This window comes from Triturus cristatus, chromosome 1_1 (assembly GCF_964204655.1).
Source record: "Triturus cristatus chromosome 1_1, aTriCri1.1, whole genome shotgun sequence".
NCBI classification, from domain to species: domain Eukaryota; kingdom Metazoa; phylum Chordata; class Amphibia; order Caudata; family Salamandridae; genus Triturus; species Triturus cristatus.
Genome location: NC_140579.1, coordinates 1,302,951,327 through 1,302,975,747, shown reverse-complemented (window position 1 = coordinate 1,302,975,747; position 24,421 = coordinate 1,302,951,327). Strand labels below are relative to the sequence as shown.

Here is a 24,421-nt window from a genome sequence, read left to right as displayed (position 1 = left end):
CAGCACGACCTCAACATAATCTCTTACGCCGATGACACTCAACTGATCCTCTCCCTCACCAAGGACCCCATCACCGCCAAAGCCAACCTCCACGAAGGAATGAAGGCCGTCGCTGACTGGATGTAGATCAGCCGCCTGAAGCAGAACTCGGACAAGATGGAGGTCCTCATCCTCGGCCCCAACCCTTCAGCCTGGGATGACTCCTGGTGGCCGATGGCACTGGAGACAGCCCCGACACCCACAGACCACGCACGCAACCTGGAAATCATCCTAGACTCAACGCTCTCAATGACCAAGCAAGTCAACGCCGTCTATTCCTCCTGCTTCAACACCCTCCGCATGCTCCGCAAGATCTACAAATGGATCCCAACAGATACAAGAAAGACAGTCACCCAGGCCCTCGTCAGCAGCAGACTCGACTACGGAAACGACCTCTACGCAGGAGCCCCGAACAAGTTCATCAAATGACTGCAACGCATCCAAAACGCCTCGGCACGACTGATCCTCGACGTACCACGCCACAGCCACATCACCCCCCACCTCAGAAACCTGCACTGGCTCCCCGTCAACAAGAGGATATCCTTCAAGCTCCTCATCCATGCACACAAGGCACTCCACAAGACCGTCCCTGCCTACCTCAACAGACGTCTCTCCTTCAACATCCCCAACCGCCAGCTACGCTCCGCCGACCTCTCACTAGCCACCCTCCCGCGCATCCGAAGAACTACCACCGGTGGGAGATCCTACTCCCACCTCGCCGCCAAAACATGGAACACCCTCCCACTGAGCCTACAACAGACCCAAGACCTGCTGACCTTCAGGACAACACTCAAGACCTGGCTGTTCGATCAGTAGCAGCCCCCCCCCCCAGCGCCTTGAGACCCTCGCGGGTATGTAGTGCGCTTTACAAATGACTGATTGATTGATGGATTGATTGATTGAGAACCTAGTGCCTCAAAACTCTTGTGTAGGAGAGTAGGATCTGCACTTATGTTGCCCCCACTTTTTTTCTGATGTATACACTGGTTTCTGGCTATAGTCAGGCTGGGTCCCTGCTAATCAGGGCCCCAGTCTCTCTGCTCTCTCTAAACGACTTGGAGTGCATATTAGATGCACTAGTGATTGGTTACTGTGGTGCCTTATGAGCCCCTAGTATATGGTACCTTAGGTACCAAGGGCATAGGTACTTTACAGGCCTACCAGGGGCTGAAGCATGTATTATGCCACCCCTGGGAAGCAGACTAAATCAGACACCTCAGGTCTGCTACTGCAGCCTGGGTGAGGTAGTGTTAGCACTCCTCACTGAGGTATAGGTTCCTATATCTCACCATACACACACATATAAACCTATCAGTTACCCCTATGGCAGGCCCTATCAATCCTGAGGGCAGGTTGCTTGGTTTACAATGTGAGGGGGTGCCTCTGCCTGAGCAGGGCCCCTCTGCAGCTGGCAGGGTCAATTCCCTGTGGCTGTTTGTGGATGCGGTTAAACCATATACTCTTAAGTGCATTATAACATCCCGGTTAATGCTAACTTTGGAATGAGTGCATCAAAACATGTCGTGTTTGGTGTCAAACATCTTGGAATCATACCCCACATCAGTCCATGATGTGGGAGTATGATCCCACCCTTCTAGAGGGGATGACATGTACTCACTGTAGTAAAACGACAGAAATCTGAAAGAGCCCTGGCATCACAAAATGGATGCCACCAGCACAGACACTGGGCTTCCCTCCTGCTGCTGACTGAAACTCACAGTGGAGGAGGCCCAACAAAAGGCATCCTGTCACCACCTTCCAGACAGGATTTAGTGTATTGGAGCTGGGTGGGTGCACTCTTAGAGTGCTTTAAAGTCCTGTACTGGGGGAGCAGTAGGCTCCTCTGTGCATATGCCAGCTCAAACCGGTTCAGGGGCTACCAGCCCCTGCTCTGGTGCGAAACTGGACAAAGGGGAGTGGGTGTAACCATCCACCTCCCTGACCCTCCTAGAGGAGTGGTCATAGAGCTAGTCCCTCCCTTTCTTTCACTATAAGATAGGTACACCTTGCCATTGCAAGTTAGATAACCCTGGACGACGCTTTACAAGAACAATCCTGGCCCTTCGACGTTCCACTACCTTTGGAAGACAGAAGAATCTCCCTTGGAGTCAAGGAGTGACTCCCCTGCTTGGCAGGCACCAAAACTTGAAACAATGGTTGCAAACTTTCCCACTCCCGCCGGAGTCCGAAGTCCCTGAGACCCCAGAAGCAGATTTCCTGACATCTCGTTGGCCATTTTGAGTCCACAGCGAAGCTGTGGCGTGTGGACTCCACGAGTGACGAGGAACTGCAATACCTGGGAACCGTGCATTATTGTCAAGTGCAACCCTTTCACGACGTTCAACGAACTTGTGCTTTGGACCAATTGTGGCCCAAGCCTTCAGCAGATTTTGCAGCAAAAATCAGAGGCCTACCATATCCTGAGTGACCGTGGGCTCCTGTGAAGCATTTCCTCAAGAGGCATCCTTGCGATCCCTTGCCCATTGACTAGCGGGTACCCCGAAGACTTTCTTCTCAACTCAAAGGGCTCCTCTGGTTGCTCCAGACCTGCCCTCATTTACCATTGCAAGGTGAGTCCCTCAGACCTTGCTGGTTTGCACCATCGACTTTCTTCACTCTACACAAGACTTGCTTTTGCCAAGGCTTGTTGGCTCCAATCCGGTTGTCGACACTGCCATCACCTGCAGACATCATGGGACACTCTGAATCCAGCTGCTGGTCTTCTTGGATCCCTCCTGGACCTCGTGAGCAAAGAGTCAAACCACCATCGACGACCTGGAATCACCCGACAACTGTGGGCATCCATCTTCCTGGCCCGGGTCACTGGCAAGTGACTGTGAACACTGTCCCTTCAATTTTCAGGTCTTCTACATCCAGAATCCAGCCTTGGATTCGACCGGACACTTCTTCAGTCGACGCAAGCAGCAAGTCTTCTTTGGTCTCCATAGAAAACAGCGACGCGACCCGACACCAAAAGACACCTATGCACCCGGCTTCCCTGGGTCAGGTAACTCGAGCACTCAGGTACCCTAGTGTGTGTTGGCCCTCGAATTACTTACCTTGTAAGTGGCTTGCTTGTAGACTTCCTCGAAGTACCCTAAAACTTTAAAATCAAACCGCGACTTGCTCCATTGTAATCAATAGGGGAACCTGCGTCTGTGTTCACACACTGCACGCATCTCCCGTGGGCCTGTTACTTACCTGCTCACACAGCAGTCTTGAAGCCCAAGCGATTCTACAGGCCCTAGGCCTTGTCATTTTGCAAGTCGACTTTCCTAACCCATTTTTTTAGTATATGGTCTGGTACGCCCCTAGGGCCCCAGTCATATTTGTGCTTAACTTATTGTGAAACGTTGATATTTGAATGTGTTCCTGGCTTCTAATATCATAAAGAGATTAGTAGAGTGTGTTTAGAAATAAATACATATATATTTGATATATCTACCTGTGTAGTGCCCTTTCATTTGGTAATTCAAGAGATTATAAGGTAAAACAAGCTGCTTTACATTCCTCTGAGACTTAGCCTGAAGGCTGCTCTCCACAGCTGCCACTAGGATAGCTTTCTTAAAAGGTTGTCTTAAACCTATCTACCATAAGAGTTGAATTGGACTGGTGCAAGGTGGCCACTATAACTAGTGACCAGCATATGCCAGGCCAGAAAATCTCTATTTGAATTACTAACTGAAAACCACTTAAGGTACTCAAGGTACGTATAAAGTCAAGCTTAGTATCAATAAGTTCTACTGAACTTAGAGCTGTTTGTGAAGGGATAGCACACCCTTGCTACAGCTCAAGCTAGGATCAGTAGGCCACAAACTAGTGTAGGTAGTACAACACTGCACAACACTAGAATTTCCTCAAGGGATGGAGCCAGTGGGTCCACCCAGCCTCAGTACAAGGACATGACCTACTTTGACTTGAAGGCCATGTGTGTTGCAAGACACCTGAAGCAAGGACAGAGTCCCTCCACACAACACCTGATAAATTTGCTTACTGCAGATGATCTCAGACTGGCTCTAGGAGCTGGTGGATCTGGATCAGGGGGAGGGTCAGCCATAGTCTCTGGGTCTGATGATGAAAATCAAGATGACCTGGAGTCTGTGATTGAAGGGCCAGACCCACAAGGGTCTGCAATGGACAGGGGAATTCTCCTTAAGAAGCTTGGAGAAGTGAAGAGAGGCCTAGGTCCCCTTCAAGGGAATCTAACCACTCATATCACTCTGGCAGAGAATCTGTCCAGCAGAGGAACTCATACTTCCATAGAGAGACCTCCTCTGAAAGAATGTACAAGATGCTCCAGTATGAGGAAGCTAGGCTTGCCCTCAGAACCAAGCAATTGGCCTTAGATAGAGAAGCCTTTGAGCTCCAGAGAGCTTCTAGAAAAGAGGGGTTAGATACCCCTGGCGGCAGCAACAGTGTCCCTAGAGGTAGAGATTACATTCCAGACCATAGGAACCTGTCCAAGGCTGTTCCTCCCTAGCAGAGTGGGGATGATATCCACAAATGGATAACTGCTATGGAGAGGGCCTGTAAAGTTCAACAGGTCCCCCAGAAACAGTGGGCAGCAATCTTGTGGGTCTCATTTTTTGATAAAGGGAGAGACAAGCTCCTCACTGTTAGAGAAGAGGATGCTGATGATTATGAATCCCTGAAGAGTGCATTAATAGATGGGTTTGGCTTAACCACTGAACAGTACAGGTTGAAGTTCAGAGACACCCAGAAAGCACAGACTCAGGACTGGACTGACTTTGTTGATTGTGCAACCAAGGCTCTAGAAGGTTGGCTGGTTGGTAGTAGAGTTACTGATTTTAAGGGATTGTATAATCTTATCATGAGAGAACAGATCCTTAATAATTGCCAAAACCAGTTGTTGCATCAGTACCTGGTGGACTCTGATTTGACGTCTCCCCAAGAATTGGGAAAGAAGGCAGACAAATGGGTCAGAACCAGGGTGAGGCAGAAAACCCAGAACCAAGGGGGTGACACCAAGAAGCATGATCCTAAAGGCTCTGAGAAAGGTGGGGATAAGGCAAAACACCAGAAGTCTTCACAAGGGCCCCAAAAATCTGCATCTGGTGGGGATTCACAGTCTACAAAGGGAAAAGGCCAAAAGAAGCCCTGGTGAAAATTCTGTAAACAGAAAGGGCACTAGACTTCTGATTGTACCAAGTCCAAAGACCAAACCACCACCACTCAAGCCCCTAAGGCAACTGTTCCCCCTAGTACAAGTACTGGTGGAGGTGGTAATCAGAATAAGGGTGTAGTAGGGTTGACCCTGGGTTCTGATGTGGACTCTGGCCTAGTCAGAGTACCAACACAGGCAATGCTAGTTTGTGAGGGAGACCTTGATATGTCCTTCCTAGTGAGCCCCAGTAATCTGGGCAAGTACAAACAGCAGCCTATCATAAATGGCAAACAGGCTTTGGCATTCAGAGACACAGGTGCTAGTGTCACCATGGTGGCAGAGGATCTAGTGGACCCTGCACAGATCATTCTGGGTGAAATGTACCAGGTAACCAATGCAAGCAATGTCAGGACCAACCATAGCCTGGCAGTTGTGAATTTCTCCTGGGGAGGGGTAACTGGCCTCAAAAAGGTAGTAGTCAGTGCAGACCTCCCTGTCGAATGTTTGTTGGGCAATGATCTGGAGACTTCAGCCTGGTCTGAAGTAGAGTTATGGACTCATGCTGAGATGTTGGGCATACCTGCAGAGGTATTTGCTGTGACCAGGTCACAGGCCAAGATGCATACAACTGAACCAGCTCTGGATCCTGAAACTATGGACCAGATGCTACCCAAGAGGAGGAGCAGTAGGGTTAAGGCTGTGCTTTCCCCTCTGTCTCAGACCTCAGAATCACCTCCTGAGGGAGGAGAAGCAGATCCTGAAGAAGAAACTGCCCCAGAGGGACTTGAGCCTGATCAGGTTGAGTTCTTGGGGGCAGGGGGACCTTCCAGGGAAGATCTGAGTAAGGAGCAACAGTGCTGCCCCTCTCTTGAACCCCTCAGACAGCAGGCTGCTGCAGAGGCTGCTGGGAGTGCTTGTGGGTCCCATAAGGTTTATTGGGATGAAGGACTCCTATATTCTGAGGCTAGAGATCCTACCCCTGGAGCCACCAGGAGGTTGGTAATACCTCAGAAGTTTAGGGGTACCGCTTGACCCTAGCACATGACATCCCATTGGCAGGACACTTGGGCCAAAACAAGACCTGGGACAGGCTTGTCCCTCATTTTCACTGGCCACACATGTCAGAGGACACCAAGGAGTTTTGTCGCTCCTGTGTCACTTGCCAAGCCAGTGGCAAGTCAGGTGGCACAACAAATGCCCCCCTGATACTACTACCTGTGGTGGGGGTTCCCTTTGAAAGGGTAGGGATTGACATTGTTGGTCCCCTTGACCCTCCAACAGCATCTGGGCACAGGTTTATCCTGGTGGTAGTGGATCATGCCACCAGGTACCCAGAAGCTATTCCCCTCAGGACCACAACAGCCCCTTTGGTGGCAAGAGCCCTCATTGGAGTTTTCTCCAGAGTGGGTTTCCCTAAGGAGGTTATATCTGACAGAGGTACAAACTTTATGTCAGGATATCTGAAAGCAATGTGGAAGGAGTGTGGTGGCAACTACAAACTCACTACTCCCTATCACCCACAATGCAATGGGCTTGTTGAGAGATTCAACAAAACCCTAAAGGGAATGATTAAAGGCCTCCCAGAAAAGCGTAGGCGAAAATGGGACCTTTTACTCCCCTGCCTTCTGTTTGCATACAGGGAGGTCCCACAGAAGGGGGTTGGCTACAGCCCTTTTGAACTTCTGTTTGGGCACCCTGTCAGAGGCCCATTATGTTTGGTGAAGGAGGGCTGGGAGTTACCTCTCAAACCTCCCAAACAGGATGTGATGGACTAGGTACTTGGTCTCCGCTCCAGGATGGCAGAGTACATGAAGAAGGCAACAAAAAACCCTGAGGCTAGCCAAGAATTACAAAACTCTTGGCATGACCAAAAGGCTGTCCTGACTGTTTACCAGCCAGGCCAGAAAGTGTGGGTGTTGGAGCTTGCGGCCCCAGCAGCCCTCCAGGACAAATGGAGTGGCCCCCATACAATTGTTGAGAAAAAGGGAGAAGTCACCTACTTGGTGGATCTTCGAACTCCCCGGAGCCCCCTTAGGGTGCTCCATGTCAACAGATTAAAGCCATATGTGGACAGGGCTGACATGGGCTTGCTCATGGCAACTGATGAGGACCAGGAGGAGGAGTGACCCTCTCCCTGACCGACTCTCACAGAACCCTGATGATGGGTCAGTTGATGGTGTTGCTTTGGCAAGCAGCCTCACTGAGCATCAACAAACTGAATGAAGACAAGTTCTGCAACAGTTCAGACATATGTTTAGCCTGACCCCAAGTCAGACTTCCTGGTGCACCCATGAGGTTGACACTGGAGACAGTCTGCCTGTAAAGAGTAAAATCTACAGGCAACCTGACCATGTCAGGGACTGTATCAGGACTGAAGTCCAGAAAATGTTGGAATTAGGAGTTATTGAGCCTTCAGATAGCCCTTGGGCTAGTCCAGTAGTCCTAGTGCCAAAACCTCACACCCAGGGTGGTAAGAAAGAGATGAGGTTTTGTGTAGACTACAGAGGCCTCAATGCAGTCACCAGGACTGACGCCTACCCAATTCCAAGGGCAGATGAGCTCATTGATACTTTGGCCTCAGCCAAATATCTGAGCACATTTGACCTAACAGCTGGCTACTGGCAAATCAAGTTAGCTGATGATGCCAAGGCCAAAACTGCATTTTCAACCCCTGGTGTGCACTATCACTTTGTGGTCATGCCCTTTGGTTTGAAAAATGCACCTGCCACTTTTCAGAGGTTGGTGAATAAAGTTCTGACTGGTATGGAAACTTATTGCGCAGCTTATCTAGATGATATTGCTGTCTTTAGTTCCACCTGGCAGGATCACCTGGTCCACCTCAGAAATGTTTTGGAGGCCCTGCAGAAAGCAGGCCTCACTATCAAGGCCACTAAGTGCCAGATAGGGCAGAGTCAGGTTGTGTGCCTGGGCCACCTTGTGGGGGGAGGTCAGGTTCAACCCTTGCAGAGCAAGATCCAGACCATAATGGACTGGGTAGCTCCAACAACCCAGACACAGGTTAGAGCCTTTTTAGGCCTGACTGGGTACTATAGGAGGTTTGTTAAGGGATATGGATCTATAGTGACCCCCTTAAATGATCTTACCTCTAAGAAAATGCCAAAGAAGGTTCAGTGGACAGCTAGCTGTCAAAAGGCATTTGATGACCTCAAGCAGGCAATGTGTACTGCCCCCATCTTGCAGAGTCCAGACTACCAAAAGAAGTTCATTGTCCAAAGAGATGCTTCAGAGCTGGTTGTTGGAGCTGTACTGTCTCAACTAAATGATGAAGGTCAAGACCAGCCAGTAGCTTTCATAAGCAGAAGGCTGACCCCTAGAGAGTAACGTTGGTCAGCTATAGTGAGGGAGGCCTTTGCTGTGGTGTGGGCCCTGAAGAAGCTGAGCCCATACTTGTTTGGCACTCACTTCATAGTTCAGACTGACCACAGGCCCCTCCTATGGCTCAAACAGATGAAAGGTGAAAATCCTAAACTGCTCAGGTGGTCCATTTCCCTACAGGGGATGGACTATACAGTGGAACATAGGCCTGGGACCCAACATGCCAATGCAGATGGACTCTCAAGGTATTTCCACTTAGAACATGAAGACTCAACTGGTCAAGGTTAGTTTAATGTCCCTGCGTGTGGGGGGGTTGTGTAGGAGAGTAGAATCTGCACTTATGTTGCCCCCACTTTTTTCTGATGTATACACTGGTTTCTGGCTATAGTCAGGCTGGGTCCCTGCTAATCAGGGCCCCAGTCTCTCTGTTCTCTCTAAACGACTTGGAGTGCATATTAGATGGACTAGTGATTGGTTACTGTGGTGCCTTATGAGCCCCTAGTATATGGTACCTTAGGTACCAAGGGCATGGGTACTTTACAGGCCTACCAGGGGCTGAAGCATGTATTATGCCACCCCTGGGAAGCAGACTAAATCTGACACCTCAGGCCTGCTGCTGCAGCCTGGGTGAGCTAGTGTTAGCACTCCTTACTGAGGTATAGGTTCCTATATCTCACCATACACACACATATAAACCTATCAGTCACCCCTATGGCAGGCCCTATCAATCCTGAGGGCAGGGTGCTTGGTTTACAATGTGAGGGGGTTCCTCAGCCTGAGCAGGGCCCCTCTGCAGCTGGCAGGGTCTATTCCCTGTGGCTGTTTGTGGATCCGGTTAAACCATATACTCTTAAGTGCATTAAACCTCCCGGTTAATGCTAACTTTGGAATGACTGCATCAAAACATGTCATGTTTGGTGTCAAACATCTTGGAATCATACCCCCACATCAGTCCATGATGTGGGAGTATGATCCCACCCTTCTAGAGGGGATGTCATGTACCCACTGTAGTAAAACAACAGAAATCTGAATGAGCCCTGGCATCACAAAATGGATGCCACCAGCACTGGGCTGCCCTCCTGCTGCTGACTGAAACTCAAAGTGGAGGAGGCCCAACAAAAGGCATCCTGTCACCACCTTCCAGACAGGATTTAGTGTATTGGAGCTGGGTGGATGCACTCTTAGAGTGCTTTGAAGTCCTGCACTGGGGGAGCAGTAGGCTCCTCTGTGCATATGCCAGCTCAAACCGGTTCAGGGGCTACCAGCCCCTGCTCTGGCGGGAAACTGGACAAAGGGGAGTGGGTGTAACCATCCACCCCCCTGACCCTCCTAGAGGAGTGGTCATAGAGCTAGTCCCTCCCTTTCTTTCACTATAAGATAGGTACACCTTGCCATTGCAAGTTAGATAACCCTGGACGATGCTTTACAAGAAGAATCCTGGCCCTTCGACGTTCCACTACCTTTGGAACACAGAAGGATCTCCCTTGGAGTCAAGGAGTGACTTCCCTGCTTGGCAGGCACCAAAACATGAAACAATGGTTGAAAACTTTCCCGCTCCCGCCGGAGTCCAAAGTCCCTGTGACCCCAGAAGCAGATTTTCTGACCTCTCATTGGCCATTTTGAGTCTCCAGTGAAGCTGTGGTGTCTAGACCCCACGAGTGATGAGAAACTGCAATACCTGGGAACTGTGCACTATTGTCAAGTGCAACCCCTTCACGACGTTCAATGAACTTGTGCTTTAGTCCATTTGTTGCCCAAGCCTCCAGCAAGTTTTGCAGCAAAAATCAGAGGCCTACCGTGTCCCGAGTGACCGTGGGCTCCTGTGAAGCATTTCCTCAAGAGGCGTCTTTGCGATCCCTTGCCTGTTGGCTAGCTGGTCCTCCGAAGACTTTCTTCTCAACTCAAAGGGCTCCTCTAGTTGCTCCAGGCCTGCCCTCACTTACCTTCACTGGGTGAGTCCCTCAGACCTTGCTGATTTGCACCATCGACGTTCTTCACTCTACACAAGACTTGCTTTTGCCAAGGCTTGTTGGCTCCAATCCAGTTGCCGACACCGCCATCAGCTGCAGATTTTGAGAGACACTCTGAAACCAGCTGCTGGTCATCTTCGATCCCTCCTGGACCTCATGAGCGAAGAGTCAAACCACCATCGACGACCTGGAATCACCCGACATCCGTGGGCATCCATCTTCCTGGCCCCGGGTCACTGGCAAGTGACTGTGAACACTGTCCCTTCAATTTTCAGGTCTTCTACATCCAGAATCCAGCCTTGAATTAGACCGGACACTTCTTCAGTCGACGCAAGCAGCAAGTCTTCTTTGGTCTCCATAGAAAACAGCGACGCGACGCGACCCGACACCAAAAGACACCTATGCACCCGGCTTCCCTGGGTGAGGTAACTCGTGCACGCCGGTGCCCTAGTGTGTGTTGGCCCTCAAATTACTTACCTTGTAAGTGGCTTGCTTGTAGACTTCCTGGAAGTACCCTAAAACTTAAAATATCAAACCGCGACTTGCTCCATTGTAATCAATAGGGAACCCGCGTCTGTGTTCACACACTGCACGCGTCTCCCATGGGCCTGTTACTTACCTGCTAACACTGCAGTCTTGAAGCCCAAGCGATTCTACAGGCCCTAGGCCTTGTCATTTTGCAAGTCGACTTTCCTAACCCATTTTTTTAGTATATGGTCTGGTACGCCCCTAGGGCCCCAGCTATATTTGTGCTTAACTTATTGTGAAACGTTGATATTTGAATGTGTACCTGGCTTCTAATCTCATAAAGAGATTAGTGGAGTGTGTCTAGAAATAAATACATATATATTTGATATATCTACCTGTGTGGTGCCCTTTCATTTGGTAATTCAAGAGATTAGAAGGTAAAAAAAGCTGCTTTACATTCCTCTGAGACTTAGCCTGAAGGCTGCTCTCCACAGCTACCACTAGGATAGCTTTCTTTAAAAGGTTGTCTTAAACCTATCTACCATAAGAGTCGAATTGGACTGGTGCAAGGTGGCCACTATAACTAGTGACCAGCATACGCCAGGCCACCTTCTCACACCTTGCGGGTGATTAGAAGCACTCTACAAATCAGAGTTCATTGATTGATTGAGGGTTTGCCCATTACCATAGTCACATCCCTGAGTGGCCTCAGGGAACTGTTTTGCCATGTTGATTTCTGCTAAAGAATGGCACCATGGGATAGTTTGTAATAAAACACCCAGGGAGTGCTGCAAAAGTGCTTGGGGTCACCCCTGGGAACTCTTATCCCATTGCTTAGGCAGTGGCCAGATGTTTCCCCCACCCACAGGCTGGCACTGGGCATATATGAGGCACCCCCAGAACCTTCCTCAGATCACTACTGGACCTGTGGAAGAACAGATGTTGACTCAGCCTGTTTTCTGTGACCTTGAAGACTGGACCTGCTTTCCCTCATGTACCTAGGACAAAGACGTGGACTCAAGGGTCATAAGGCTGACCTCCTGTTTGGGCTAAAAGAACACAGTAAGCTCCAAGAGGCTTTTTCCTACAATCCCAGCTGGCCCTGCTCGAGTGTGTCTTGACCCCCCAAATTCCATCCCCAATGTCCTGGACCCTTGGCTGCAGTCAAAGTGTTCTCCTCCTGAGGTTTCCTGACGCCTAGGATGTAGAAACATTTCCCGAACATTTTGTTCTGTGAACCGACATGGGGCTTGGACCTGCCAAGCTAATCTGGCGAATGTGCATTGCTGCTGGGCCAAAAATTCAGGTTGCCGCTACGCTCTTCTTTGCAGCAGCAAATCCGATTCACCGGGACCTCCCGGAGAAGGTGTTCTGCCTCTTGGAGCCCTCTTTGTCTACAGCCTGCAGCCTTGCCCCACTGGAAGAATCCAAGCTGCATAAAAATTACTAACTCCTACGTGGACATCTTCACTGGACGAAGGTGCAAAAAGTATCTGGCCAGCGAGGAACATACTCTGGATGTTCTCCCACTCGTTGCATTTCCGACAAAAGACAAAGGCTTCATTGACACCTTGCCCTTCGGCCACAACCTGCTGTTTTGCCCCTCTGAGAATTTCTGACTTTCATTTCAGAGACTAATTTCGAAGGTAAAACTTTTCACAGGGATGAACCTGGTCTCTGTATCTCACCTGCACTCCATCGTGTTTGGCCTTAAAACTTACCCTTGTCCAATCGGCCTTAAACCTTACCCGTGTCCCAGTTAATCTCAAACGTCGGAATAGAGCTCTGGTACTTGGACCGCAATCTTCGATATTCTTAAGGATTAGGACTTGGGTCTTATACTTAATACAAATTTACTGACCGTGGAATACTGAAGAATTGATTATTGATCCTAAAGTTCCAGAACCCTGGCCTTTTACAATAAGTTTTTGTCCTATTCAAGCGACTACTTTATTCTCGGACACATAAAGACATATTCGCCCTGATGAAGTTCCATTAGGAACGAAACGCGTTGGCTGATGTCCAAGATTTTAAATTGAAAAAACATTAAAGAGTATATTTTGGAATACATACGAAGTAACCTGACTTTATCCTGGTGCACCGTCCCTTTCTTCCATATGAACCTGGTCTCTGTATCTCACCTGCACTCCATCGTGTTTGGCCTTAAAACTTACCCTTGTCAAGTCGGCCTTAAACCTTACCCGTGTCCCAGTTAATCTCAACCAGATGACTGCAGTTAGCAGTTAATGCTTTTTGGCTCCATTTTGAACCTTACATTTTTAAAATTCATTAACCCTGTTCTTCCTATTGGATTTTTGTCAATTTGATGTCCTTTAATGTATTCAATTATTCTCTATTTTTTCAATTGCTTTGGGATTTTTCTTGTGTTGTGTTTTTATTTCATTACTGTTTGGGTTCTGCATAAATATTTTACACATTGCACTTAAGCTTGCCTACAAGAGGGTTAAGCACAGGTTTAATAATGGACTTTTGTGGTTCACTGTGACAAGGATTTTTATTATTACCTGAAGTAGGTTTTCTCCCCACTTAGATCATACACCTGTCCTAAAGGTTTCTTCTATTTCATAGATTCACTTGATTCTCTGCTACTTTTTATTTGACAACTGCTTTTTCGTACAGGAGGTGTCTGCTAATGTTGTAGAGGCATAACTCAGGGCCCGCATCTCCTGCTATGCTGTGGTTTACTGGGGTGCCGGTCTTGAGGGGCCTCCCTCAACAACCTATCACCTTTGCAAGAAATGTGTCTAAGGATGTGAAAAAGGGGTCTTTCCATGTTCTTCGCAAGGGGCCCACACACGTTTGATTACCTCTCCAATCTTGGTAATCATTTAAAAAAAAAAAAAAGCCTAAATGACCTTTTGACAATTAATCCCTACCATGAACTCATTAAAATATGATGTTATGTAAATTATTAACCTCTTAAGAAGTACCTTTTAATTATATTCATCAGAGACCCTCCAGCATTGAGTAATTCACTAAAACATTGCAAATTCGTCACTTTTATGAAAAACCCAAACAACCCTGCAATATTTACAATATGCTGCCTATTTCAATATTTTAAACAAATAAGGGTGAACCCAAGGATACATAAGGAGCAAGGGTAGTAAAAGCTATAAGGAACCAGGGTCCCTATGAGCTGAAAATTAGTAATTAATAGTCTGGGAATATAACAATAATGCCCAGGAATCATACAATGAATTCTTATAAAAATTACTTTATTTGCATGGGAAAGTAAAAAACACAGGGCACACCTAAACAGGTAACAAACAAACAAACAGGCAAAAAGGTTTTGTGATCACAGAAAATACATCACATCAAAAAGTCACTTCTCTTGTCAAAACACTCTTGTACACAAGAAACAATTTTACATAGTCAGGTCAGAGTGATATAGTTGATGATGTTTCAATCCCAGGTTGACTCCGGCAGACCACACCACACTTGGAGACTGTTTCTACCCCACCGTTGTACCGCCATGGTTGCTACTAAAGCAATTTACCGGGCACACCCCAGTCCTCCAACTCACCCTGCTGCCACGATTAAAGTTAATCCCAGTAGAACTGGCTCTGCTTTACTGCTGCTCGACTCGGGTTCTGGATACATTATTTGAGATTCCTCACGGTTCCTGCCACCCCTAATTACCTCGCTGTATTTACCCCTTAGGAGACTCAGCTTCTTGAAACAGACGGTTGGGCATCAGGCATTGTCCCCCTTCATGTAGATATGCTTGTTTTCATGGTCCATATTAATGCTAGGTTCTATTTTGCATTGACTCATTCTTATTCCGAATTATGCTTCCAGGCAAACATTGTATTGTCCTGATGATGGTCTCATATGTATGGTGGATCGAAATGTTATTGACTATATCACTCTGACCCGCTATGTAAGATTATTTCTTGGGTACAAGAGTGTTGGTTTTGAAAAGAAAAGTGACTTTTTGATGTGACGTATTTACTGTGGACAAATAACCTTTTTGCATGTTTGTTTGTTTATTACCTTTTCAGGTGCACACTGTAGGGGTGCACACTCCTAGAAATAATTTTTACTTTCCAATACGAATAAACTAATTTTAATAAGAATTCATTGTATGATTTTTGGGTATTATTATTATGTTCCCAAATTATTAGTTACTGATATTCAGTTCTTGGGGACCCTTGTTTCTTATAGCATTATTTTATTAACCCTCGCAGTTGCCATAGGGCCTCATAAAAGGACTGTGCATGCAGCAGGCAGGAGAGGTGTTGACTTTGCGTCGGAGGTGATGCTTTCTTCGTCTCCTGCCTGCTAAGAATTAAGACATGACACCACGATGATCAAAGGTTGTTCCAGGGGTGCCTGCTTTCCTCACACAAGCTTAGAGCTTGCTTCTGGAAGAGCACTACAACTGTACTGCGGACTTGGTCTCACCACTACAAACATTTCACATTGTCCAGCCAGAAAGGTGCACTGTTTTTCAGTCATGTCCCTCAAGTGTAATGCTCTACAATCTGCGTTGCTCTTAAGTAGCTTGATGTGTTTGTTTATATTATGGAGATATTCTAGTGCTCTCCCCCTCACTTCCTAATTAATTGCAGTTTATGACTCATAGAGACTTGGAGCCTGTGCCTGCCTTTCACACACACAGACTAGTCTTTCAGTCCTCACACAGCATTGGGCTCATGCACATTTCACAATGTGCAGAAAACTATTGCCAATTAATGCTGATGTATAAGTGAATGGTTGTATTGAGATGAAGGATACTGCCTATACGGTTTGGTGATATGGGAGTGCGAGTGAAGGGAAACTGCCCAAAAATATGGAGGACACCTGTAACATCCACTGTGTGTGTATTTTTTACTAAAGTGTGTCATAGCTGTGCATTGGAAACACCAGTCACTGGAAAGTGACGTTGCTATTCCCCTGGAGCAAAAGTGGAATTGGCCTTTAATTTCCAAAATAAAACACACTTTTCCAGATGTTCTTGACTAAACAGCAAACAATAATATCTCCAGAGGTGTGCTATAGAAAACCACCATGAGGTTGGTTACTGACTTGAGAAAGGAATTGAATGTCAGAGCCAGATTTTTTGTCAATCTTCAATGAGGCCTGCCTCTACCACATATCATGGGCATCTAGCCAGTAGCCTCATGTGTCAGGCAGGAGCCATACTGGTAGCTACATAGGAGAGTGCAAGCTCCACTTTTTAATGCTTGCACGGTTCGGCAAAAGGTACCCCTAAGAACCACTCAGGGAAGAGGGTGAACTAATTCCTCCTGTGGGTCTTCACTGGGGCCTTGCTGGGACTTGCGGGATTAAGTGTAAATATGATAATTTTTCCAAACATCAGATACAAATTCAGACCTAGAAATCCTTTTAATTTAAATATGAAAGAAATGCATATAACAGACTTTGGGCTTCATCTAGGGCCAGGTGTGTACCTATCTGGTCGCAAAGTATTGATCCCAAACTGTGAACAGTATTTTTTCGACTAGTAAAGATTTTTAAGAACTATCTATGTAATTTAAAAAACCGAATTGTTGTGGCTCGGAATCCAAACTACCTCATGAATATCAATGAAGTAGGTCACAAATTTTGAATCACTATGATTGGATGACATCACAGGGATGGTGGCCTAATGGGGCCAGCAGACCACCATGCCTGCAATGGTATTTCAAGAAGGTAAACTTCTTTTATAAATACTTCCCTTTTGTGAATGAATTAACACAACATCTTTGGGGTTCCTATGGTTTATGACTACTATTTCAGTCCTAATCCATTGATACATATGGATAGGTATTGCTATATGGAAGAGAGTTGGTAAAAAGGTATTAACTCCTAAAAATGGTTTAGTACATTGCCATTGGTGCTTTTTTCAAAATCTTCCTTTATATAGTTATTACGAGGTAAGGGCGTTCAATATGGGGAGTATATACATGGGAAAGTATTTAATATGCCAAAGAAAAACACATTTTGCAAATAATGGACACATGCCTCACTACATAAAAAGAAGAAATGGCTAAAAAATGGTGTGCCAATATACGCAGACCACATCAACACTTGCCGTACACAGCTCACTCACAATTATACATTCTTATGCTGTTGCATCAAACACACAAAAGTTGATGGGGGAATGCTTGCAATTTATTTAACGACTGATTCGGGGTAGCATTCCAAACCATCGCTCTTATGCCTCCCATGCCACCTCCGAATAGACTCAGAAATATGCAAATCAGCCTTGCTCCTGCTCCAATAGGAACAGTCCAGCCCAAACTGCCAAGCCAGGTTCTCTCTGAATCGGAATACAAGCAGGCCTAGGTAAGTTTCGCCCTAGATGGGGGCTCTTCAGTTGGGTGCAGCAGTCAGTGCTTAATTTGAGCCACTGGCACTTTATTGTCAATCGCAGCTCTTAAAGCAGCCTGCCACATGGTGGCGCTGTTTGTATAATTTTGTGAAGAACACAACAACAGTTGTGTAATAATTAAATATACATTAAAATCACTAATAACTGTGAACCAGAGGTAAGAGAATAGCATGGGTGGCATGTGTTAGAAATGGCATTTCTGGTTGGCTAGGGCTTGCGCCAAAGCCAGGCAGAAACCACCGCTCTAGTCAGGGCTGGGGAGTTACACGCCAAAGATAACCCCTGCTCACCCCCTTGGTAGCTTGGCACGAGCAGTCAGGCTTATCCCGGAGGCAATGTGTAAAGCGTTTGCGCGCGCACCCAGCAACAACACCCAAGGCCCACCACAAAGGAAACTCCACACAAGGTATTATATAAAAATAGCCTTTGTATTATACCAAAACACATTAGATAAAAACACACACTTTACAATGTGCCAACAGGCACGGGCAGAATTTACAGGGGATATGTACAAGACAGGGCCACCTGGACCACTGTCAGGAATCAGCACTTTTAGAACTAGCACGTTGTAGAAATATCACTTTTAGAACATAGCACATATAATCACTGTAGCACTAATTAGAAAATGTAGCGCACAACCAGTAACCACTGGTAACAGGTAAGTACCACCTACGCAACCCTAACCACCTTAGGAGAATATTGCGCAGGAAACCAGGACCTCACTAGCACCACCTGTACTAGGAGAAAAACAACCACCTAAGTTTCACAATACCTGTAGGGGTATAAGCACATTACACATGATGCATCACAACACATTCAGAGGTGTAAACACAAGGCACATGACGCATAAAAACACATTCAGAGGTGCAGGAAAACACAATTGCGCCCAACTCATATAAGTCACCACTTGTGACTGTCCATAGGCCAACTGGCCTTGTTGGGGCTAGGACGCCCTGTCCAGCAGAGTCAGGGCAAGGTAGGAACCACTGAGCACATCAGCATAACCTATACCAGGAAAAACCCTCTCCTACGCATAGGCACAGCTAGAAAGAAACATAGCATAAAGGCATTGCGCGGGCGCAAAAGTACATATATAAAAATCACCAGGTACCCTAGGGGAGGGCACAACCCAGGAAAACGGTCCCCAGGCCAACTGGCCTCTCACGGGCGCAGAAATGCCCAATATCCAGCAAAGTCAGGGCTAGACTGCGCAGGCGGCGCAAGCCAGAGCGTAAAGGGCACAGCCTAAACGTTGCAGCTGCCCACTAAGTGCTGGGCAGCTGGGAAAATGAGCGTGGGCACCACTGTGCCTGTAAATCGAATATGGCATACGTTGGAGCCTCTCTGGGCTCTGAAACTAATATGCCCCCTTGGAGCCTCGTGGGCTCGAGAAGAATGATGTCCCCCAAAACGTTGGAGTCCTGCTCAGGGACTCGAGAGAATAATGTCCCCCAAAACGTTTGAGTCCTGCTCAGGGACTCGAGAGAATAATGCCCCCGTAGTTGGAGTCCCTCTGGACTCAGCACAGTGAAATGCTGCCTCTTTGTTGGAGCGCACTAGCGCTCTTAAGCAACCAATGCCCCCGCACGATGGAGCCCTCTAGGCTCGAAAGTAATGTGCCCCAAACCGTTGGAGCGCCACTAGCGCTCTAAGATACTCAGGCCCCTCCGGGGGTGAAGGGGCGCTCTCTTCAATGTTGCCCCCGTCGGAGCGACCCGCAACGGCGGCGCTGCTGTGGAGGACAGGGGGGCAGAGACCACAACCACGTGGAGTCCCGCTTACCTGGGGCTCCCGGTTGTCTCCGCGCGGTCTCCTCAGCATACAGGGCTCTCGGACCACCCGGAGCCCTGCGTGCGTCGCGCTGTTTTCCTCCTGCGTGTCCGGGCCACAGGCAGGCGGGGTAGGCTCCTGGCCTCTGCTGCAGCACGTCCCCGTGTGGGGTGAGCTCCCGCCGGGGTCTTCGGATGCGGCGCTTCTTCTCCGTCGATGATCCCAGGAGCGCGGGGTAGGCTCCCGTCCGCTTCCTGGTTAAGCCCTGCCCACGTCCCAACAAAGGCTGCCTGACTTCCTGGGTTTCTCCGGCCGTAAGAGGGTTAGGCTCCCTCGTTATGAGAAATATACGGCGGGGTGGACACCCGCCGTGAGATGCAAACCAATAAGCGGGGTGGGCACCCGCCAACGAGCACAACAATGCGGGGTGGGCACCCGCTATGAATCCAGGGCAAAGCGGGGGAATCCCTACGTCGGGGTTCCCTCCTAGGTTATCGTAGCGCCGCGCTGCTGGCCACAGATGCAGGCGCTTCTCAGCAAATTAGTATAGCGCTCCCCAGGCGCTTTGAGCAAGGTCCAGCAACAGAGTCCTGGCAAAGTTTAGGAAGGTAGGCAGGGGGCAAGGCTGGGCCAGGGGCCAGCTCACTGGGCCCTCCAGGCAGGAAGGCAGTCCCAAGTGGCGGTTCCTCCTGGCCTCCAGCAGCAGCAGCCCCCCTCAGATAGGATCCTGGAAGAGAACATTTTACTTGGGGTCACAGCCCCATTTTATACACAGGTTCACCTTTGTCTCAAGGTGCAGGGAAGGGGTGAACCAGTTACAACTGGTTCCTGAGCACTTTGTTTTGCTCAGCCCCTCTCCCTATTCAGAGAGCAGGCCAGGGTCATCAGTCGCACCACAGGAGGCAGAGCCAGCATTGTGTGGGGAAAGCCCAGCCCTATTCAGGCCCTTGGTGTACTCCTCCCACCCATCTGGCTGCTGATCTCCCTATTCACCACTGGGTGACTCATCCTGACTCTGGGGATTCCCTAGCCCATCACATGACCTCAGCCAGCCAATCACGCGACAGGAAGTCACTGCACATTTATGCCAGCGTCTAGAAGTGGCACTTCCATACTAGCTACATGGACACCGCACACATCATCGCGCAGCATTTCATCACACGAGTCCGCACATACCAAACTCGTACCTGCACTCCCCACGCATCAGGAACTACCAGGACACATACATTCCCCCATGCATTCCTATGGGAGGGCAGGCCAACCTCACTACACGCATGCACTTTACCCTGGGACACAGCGGTAAAGTGCGCAGAAACCAAAAATCACTACCACCAGGTCACCAGTAAAAGCAAAAAGTTTAGGGGTGAACCTGCCAGAAGGGCCAAGTCCAACAGCATGCATTAGTTGTTTTAACGTATATTTAAAGTCTGAATTGCCACACTTGTGTGAGTGTGAAGGTTAGATGTAATGGTACTGACATTGGCAGCGCTGCCTTCGGGCAATTGATGGTGCACGCTGCAGTGGCCTCCTGACAAGGACCCTGGCACTTATTTATTTACAAAGTAAGTACTGGTGCCGCTTGGTTCCAGTGACACAGTGAGCAAGGGAACTACGTCTAGACACACCCTTGGCCACGTAGGCCGGTACATCAGACACACAAAAGGTGATCAGAGAAATACTTATATAATGAATACCCACCAGCAATCGCTCAGGGTAGCATTCCAGACCATTGTTCTTTTGCCCACCATGCAACCTCAAATTAGAATCAGCCATATGCAAATTAGTCTTGGTCCTGCTCTGGTAGGAACAGTCAAGCCCAGACGGCCAGGCCAGGTCCTCTCTGAACCGGAGCACAAGCAACCCAGGATCGGTTTTGCCCTAATTGGGGTTCATCAGTCTGGTGCAGCTTGGTTCTAGTGGTATGGTGAACATGGGAACCACATCGGGCATAGCCATGTCCACATAGGGCAGTACATCAAACACACAAAAGGTGATAGAAGAAATGCTTGCAGTATGTCTAACCACTGGCAATCACTCGAGATACCATTTCAACCCATTGTTCAAATTAATGCAGTAACTTCAGGTGGCTTTTTCATGTTGTGGGTTCTCCAAAAAATCCTCCTGTACATTCAGTTTGACATACAGAAGACGGTAATGATGGCCCTCATCGCATCCAAAATGGATTACTGTAATGCTCTTTACCTTGGCACCTCCAAATACCTGATGAACAAATCGCAGTCTCTACAGAATTCTCTAGCAAGAAGACTTCAGAAAATTCCCAATTTTACACCAGTTTCTCATCTATTGCATGGTTTTCACTGGTTGCCAGTGGAAAAGAGGATCTTTTTTAAGGCGTTGTGCCTTAAGCACAAGGCTCTTCACAACACAGGCCCGTCTTATTTCCAAGTTCGGTTCTCATGGTACATGCCTAGCAGAAATTTTAGATCTAGTTCTGCGTTTATGGTCATGGTCCCAAAAATTAAAAGAGTAAACTGGGGTGGCAGAAAGCTGGCTTATTAGGGGGAAAAGCTATGGAACTCCCTTCCCCTTGCTCTCCGTTCACAACCGACACTGCAGCTATTCAGAAAGCAGCTAAAGACCTGGCTCTTTCCACTTTAATTAACTGAATCACCCAGGTTTTTCCCCCCATCCCGCAGCACCTTTTTCGGCCTTGATCTGCTCAGCGCTAAGCCCCCTTCGGGTAATGCGCGCTCTATAAAATTATTTCATTTATTCATTCATTTTGCCAACCATGCCACCTCAGATTAGACTCAGCCATATGCAATTCAGTCTTGGTCCCACTGGAATAGGAACAGTGCAGCCCCAAATGGCCATGCAAGGTCTCTTCTCTAAACCCAAAAACATTCAACCCAAGACCGGTTTCACTTTAGTTGGAGCTCTTCAGTTGGGTGCAGCTTGATTCCAGTGGCACAGTGAGCAAGGGACCCACGTCTGTGCATACCCTTGTCCAATTAGGGCTGTACATCAAATACACAAAAGGTGATGGAAGGAATGCTTGAAATATGTTTAACCATGGGCAATCGCTCAGGGTAGCAATCCAATCCATCGTTGTTTTGAATCCATGCTACCTCAGATTAGACTCAGCCATATGCAAATCAATGTTGGTCCTGTTCCTATGGGAGACAGTCCAGTCGGAACTTACCATCAGATGTTGGGGTACACAGCTGAATCAGGACCGAATGGCACACACCTCCTTTTGTAGGACTTTCTCCATCGTAATGATGGCTGCTACATGCGTTGAATCTACATATAATTTGTTCTAATGGTGAAACCTTTACAAAACAAATTTATAAACTTTCAGCATCAACACTAACTCATTAATATTTATGAGAGGAAAGTGGTCAACCACAATGTTCTGATTTGTACTGCAAAGATCGGCATGGAATCTAAGTCTTCCATCTGCCTTTTGAGGGATGACCACTGGAGGCAATCAACTATTCATTTATTTAGTGTATTTGTTAGGAGCTAATGTTTATGAAATGGGTCTTGGTGCTATTTACTTCATGGCTAAAAAAGGGACAAATTAGATACGCTTCATTCATTTACATGACAGGGTACAGCTATGTTTTCAGAGCGTTTCTGTCATTTGAAAGAGAGGCAATACACCTTACTGTGACTGGAAATGCATCCCAGTTCCTTGCAGCAGCTACTGAGGTTCCTCTGCCACCGCTGGTTGTACCTTTAAATTTCGGCATAGTGTGTCAGACAGCAAGCCGTGAACGCAGTTGATATTTATGTCAGTATAATAGAAATCATTGCGCTGAGGGGAGGGATCAAGCAGGGCACTTATGAATATGATAGAGAGAATAAAAGGAATCTGTGGAGCACCCAATGAAGGAGAAGTTAGAGCATATGATAAAGAGTGTGATTTTTATTTTTTATTTAAGAACAGTTCTAGCTGCTTAGTTTGGTGTGAGCTGCAGTTTTCTTTTTGCTAACTTAGGTATGTCAATATAAACTGCATTGAAGTAAGCCAGTCTTGAGCCTATAGCATCCCCCACTGATTTTATTCATTCTCTCCTTGCCTATCTCATTAGCATTCCTTTCACCTTATATATGACAATTATGGGTACTCATTTCAACCTCAACCTGTGCTTGACCGGAGCTACACTTTCTTTTAATACTATTTTGTGTACACAACCACTCAAAAGGCCTAGTTATTTTATGAACACATCATTTGCATCCCTTTTATTCTCCTGCAAGATGGAGTATTCTATTATTATGACTTGATCTGGAACCCAGGATTGATTATGAAGGGAGAAAATATTGGTGCACCCATCTCACAATTGTGGTTCCAATCTCAGCCACATACACTATTCCCTTGATTTCTGTTTTACTAAAGACTACACTGGACCATAAATACAATATCTATGTCGTCTTCTTGGTATTCTCCAGACCAAATGTTTAGGGTCCAACATCCCCTTGTCTACGTTCTTTGAAACACTTCCCTGTGAATGATGATGTACATCGAGCCCGAGTCTATCTTACCAAAACATGGCTTTCAGCCTCCTTTTCCTACCTACTGTTTCACCAGAAATACTGACACTCAACACTCTTTTCACCTTCTCCTGCTGAGAGCACATCCACTCTCCCTTTATTATCCTCTTTCCCACAAACCAGTGTGAAGTGCCTTCTACCAACACACCCTGTGCACTCCTCATTAATCACAAAGCAACTATTTTACTCTGGGCCATGACAATTACTTCGATGTCTGTTATATTGATTACCAATGCTCCTCATCACCCTGCTCAACTTTTGGTCACTACCCTCTCTTCTCCCACTTGTACTGATTGTGCACTGGAAGCAAGTGCCACTTCCTTAACTACATTCACATCACTCAATTTTCTCTGAAACTGAGACCTCTCACCCTTATCTGTTAATCTTTTCCACCTTCGTCCGCCCATAATCAGACCCGCTCAACAAATTTGACTATGGCTATATTTCATCTTTGAGGTCTGCATTTCTCGATGCCCATGTCATTTCTTGCATCTTTTTGCTGAGACAGTAGACTATAAATTGGTTGACAATAAGTTCTCCAATCTTTCCTCCAACTTGAGATTTCACTAGCAATTCTTCATGTTGTCTACAGATCTCCAATTTTTAGTACAAGGTGAGTTTTCATTATAATTGTTTTTTTCCTTTATGTGTTAAGTCCTCTTTGCTTAGCTTTAATTACCACTGGTCTTTTTTACCCTCTTTCTACTGAAGGATGTAGTTTGTTGTTCCAGTACAAGCTTTGCGGTTTCTGCTTTCACTGTTTATTGTTTGTAAATGTTTAGTTCTCTAATCTTGTTCCTATGAGGTTTCCTCTCCCGGGTTACACGTTCTCCTCAC

The 24,421-nt window shown here is 47.2% G+C and overlaps 1 protein-coding gene across 1 annotated transcript in view; it reads right to left on the bottom strand.

The window, feature by feature from the left end:
- LOC146871999 (tyrosine-protein phosphatase non-receptor type 22-like) overlaps positions 1 to 24,421 on the bottom strand; it is a gene marked incomplete at its 5' end in the record, with an annotated part of 539,519 nt that overhangs the window by 18,814 nt on the left and 496,284 nt on the right. The window lies entirely within an intron of this gene.